This window comes from Portunus trituberculatus, chromosome 38, assembly GCF_017591435.1.
Source record: "Portunus trituberculatus isolate SZX2019 chromosome 38, ASM1759143v1, whole genome shotgun sequence".
NCBI classification, from domain to species: Eukaryota; Metazoa; Arthropoda; class Malacostraca; order Decapoda; family Portunidae; genus Portunus; species Portunus trituberculatus.
In genome coordinates, this window is record NC_059292.1 from 12,503,690 (window position 1) to 12,507,757 (window position 4,068).

Consider the following 4,068-nt stretch of genomic DNA (forward strand, 5'->3'; position numbering starts at 1 on the left):
ACACACACACACACACACACACACACACACACACACACACACACACATAGAAACAAAACTGCCTTATCCTTGCTTCACCCGATCCATAGTTCACAGACACACAGACACACACACACACACACACACACACACACACACACACACACACACACACACACACACACACACACACACACACACACACACACACACACACACACACACACACACACACACACACACACACAGAAAACTGCCTTAACCTTGCTTCACCCGATCCATAGTACACAGACACAGACACAAACACACACACACACACACACACACACACACACACACACACACACACACACACACACACACACACACACACACACACACACACACACACACACACACACACACACACACCTTTAAATGTTCTCTTGGATGTTTGATTACATTATTTTGCTCTGTCTCCTAACACATAGACAAAACAAACATGTCGGCATCTAAGTACAACGCCGGAGGAACACTAAGGACTCAAGGTTATCCTACTAGCGTGTAACAACTAGTGAGAAAAGTTTACCTGAAAAAAAATTATGTGTCCGTAACAGTACCTCAAAGTCTTTTGCTCACAACTCACTCAGTAATGTTTTGGCCGTGATGAGATGCAGTGTTACGTTCTCTTTGGTTAGAATATTACCAAGCGTGTTAACCAGAAATCAATACCGTGTCTTCCATCCCTTAGCTTTACGATAACTGCCGGCTTCCTCGTTACAGTCTGATGAAGCTCATGCAGGTATGACGAATTAAAGGGCATCGTATTTCTTTCATCTTCCCTTACCGTCCTCCCACATACAAAGGAAGCCATGGTGGTATTCCTAACGGATAGATTATAAAATAAGAGGGCATCGGTAGCGTTTAAAAGCAGAATTAAGTGGAAATGATTAAAGCTTATTCATTTCTCACTCGAAAAAAAAAAAAAATGTGATTATAGACGTTGAGGTTCCTGACTGTACTTGTTGTCATGTTATAGATTCAATACTGCAGGACATTAGTAGCTGACAGGGCCCTTAGTTATCTGCGCTACAGATAGAACAGATAACGTCAAGCGGCGAGCAGATTACAAACGAAGAATTAAATGTAATGAAGCAACAATCCAGGAATGGTAGCAGAAACTTCAAATGAAAGCAAGAAAAACAAAAACGTGTGCTAAGGAGGGTGAGCAACAACAGAAGGGCTGAGGAGAGATGAGTGAAGGGTTAGAGTAATTTATTCTGCTTTGGATTCATTGAAGCTAATGGTGATGATGATAATGATAATGATGGTGAGTTACCTTTGTGCTTCACCTCAGAGTACAAGCGAAGGTGTACTAATGAGCGAGTCAGCAAGACAATACAAAAGAATAATTGCTCAGTAATTAGTTCCCTCTTCCGTCTGTAGCGATGAATCAAAGCCATTACACACACACACATAATCACACACACACACACACACACACACACACACACACACACACACACACACACACACACACACACACACACAGACACGCTCTCTTATGGGTCTCGTGACATGCATTAAAAGATTCGTGTGTATAATAATAGTCAGCTTGTATGTGTAAATATATAATTATACTTTAGACAGAGGACAGTATCTAGTGTATAAAACCAGTATGTGCGTGTGTGACTTCGTGTATAACGCGGCGACGCTTTCCTTCCTACGTGCCATACATACATGAGTTACCGTGACTTAAGTTTATATATAGAGAGCTGAAAGTTTGAAGAGTATTTTATATCTATGGATATTTGTATACTTCTTGTACCATTAATGGCGACGTGTGTTTAGTAGCATCAAATCAAACCCTGCAGGCTATAGTAGTGGTGACCAGGGAGCCTTAGGATAATAAAGTTGAAGGATGACGTTCTTTGTTGTGTTTCTTAATGGTATGGTGTTAACCTTGGTGCATTGGTCAAGCGCTTCTTTAATACTAGTATTTCTTGTGGTGGTGGTGATAGTGGTAGGGTTGGTGATGGTGGTAATGGGAGTAGTAGTGGTAGTAGTAGTAGTAGTAGTAGTAGTAGTAGTAGTAGTAGTAGTAGTAGTAGTACTGGCAGTAGTAGTAGTAGTAGTACTAGCAGTAGTAGTAGTACTATTATTGGTGATGGTGGTAATGGGAGTAGCAGTGGTAGTAGTAGTAGTAGTAGTAGTAGTAGTAGTAGTGACAAGTCGTAAAGAAGTTTTACTAATATTGTACGTACATCTCCGCAACCATCATCACCATCACCACCGGTACTACTACTACTATTACTACTACTATTACTAATACTACTGACACTATTACTATCATCACCACCACCATTACTGCTGCTATACAAAGTGTCTTCCTGCGCCATACGCCTTCAGGCAGGGGGCCGCGTGTAGCCATCTTACTCCCCGGCGACACCCTTCATTACCCTGCTATTAGGGCGCCGCGTCTCCCTTGGCGGCGGTGCTTATGACAGACCGCGTTGAGGAACGCTGAGGGCACCGGTGAGTGAGTGTGTGAGAGAGACAGAGGGACAAAAAAGCAAAAGAGAGCGAGAGAGTGGCCTCATCCTGCCCTGTGATTTTAGTCCATTTTCCCTGTTGGCTGAAATTGCCGCCGCTCGCAAATTCTATCCGACACAAGCTTTTAAGTGTAACCCAAGCGGTGGTGCCAAGTCTACGATGCATTTCCTCCCCTGCACGAGGCGGCGAAATCCTTCAGATCTGAGAGAGTCTGCCGATGTGAACGCCGTCAGCGGTATTAGGAGAGGCGTGACACAACTTGCAGGTAAAATCCAAAGTGCTCGTGGGCGTGACTGGTGACAGGATTTTGTGGTAACTGACTCCTGGTGTTCTCATGAGACCATGTTCCTCTTCTGTTCTGAGGTGAGGCGGTGCTAGCGTTCAGTCTCACATTCCTTCCGGGCTGCAACGTGAGGGTTCGACCGAAACATTATGAAAAGGTGTTTAGGGCCCGCCTCGCCGCGGTAACGAGTGGTAAGTGGATAAGAGGAGAACTTCACCGCTCTCCCGCCAGGGGGCTAAATGGCGTCAAGTCGAGGAAAGGAAAATTCACGAACGGGAGGTCGGGTCTAACCTATTTTCTTTTATTTTTCAAACTTTCTCCTCCCTCACCCATAAAAGTGCCACGCGACCCGTCAGCGCTCCCTGCGTGGGGTGAGCGTGTGTGCCATTACCCGTGGCATTCTTTGGCTCCGCGGGGCTGTTGGGTCAATTAGAGGGACGCAGTGCACACATCAGAAGACCGTGCACTCCAGGGAGAGACAGTTTCAAAGTGCACGTATCACAGCGGAGGGGAAGGAATAGGAGGGGAAGGCTGTAGGGAGGGAGGCAGGGGAGGAAGGAGGGAGAGGTGAAAGGAGGGAGGCTGTGATGGCCGCCACTTAGCCAGACAATACAGTGTTGCCTCCTCGGTGAAAATACCAGATGTTATGACCGTGTCGCCCATTGACTTAATCAGGGCTTTCACCCTCCAAATTGGACGCCTATTACCGGATGTACGAGTGCGTACACAGCGTCTGCCCAGCCACTCCTCTCACGCTCCTCCCCGCCCAACCCCAGACCAGCCCACATCCACACGATGGATGGAGGAAGGGATGACGTGTTGAAGACAAGGAACGGGAAGCAGTCTACGAAGTAGGAATGCATGATGAAAAAGGAAGAAAATCCAATTGATATGAAGAGGAAAGTAAGGAAGGTTGACAGAGTGAGTGGAACAGTTAAGAGAAAGGAAGGACACGAAGATGGGATAAGAGGAAGAGAAGGCTAGCAAGGAAAAAAGATAAGCTATAAGGAATAAGGATATATATATATATATATATATATATATATATATATATATATATATATATATATATATATATATATATATATATATATATATATATATATATATATATATATATATATATATATATATATATATATATATATATATATATATATATACATATTTGCACACACACACACACACACACACACACACACACACACACACACACACACACACACAGAGAGAGAGAGAGAGAGAGAGAGAGAGAGAGAGAGAGAGAGAGAGAG

At 44.1% G+C, this 4,068-nt stretch overlaps 1 protein-coding gene across 5 annotated transcripts in view; it reads left to right on the forward strand.

Annotated features, from left to right (window-relative positions):
* Window positions 1-1,888, forward strand: part of LOC123514824 (leucine-rich repeat neuronal protein 1-like) — a 62,574-nt gene extending 60,686 nt beyond the window's left edge. For all 5 annotated transcript variants that reach the window (XM_045273045.1, XM_045273043.1, XM_045273046.1 and 2 more), the window contains one exon: window positions 1-1,888. This exon is cut by the window's left edge and continues 514 nt beyond it. The gene's annotated coding sequence lies outside the window, so the exon portion shown is untranslated.
* Window positions 1,889-4,068: the final 2,180 nt, after the last annotated feature.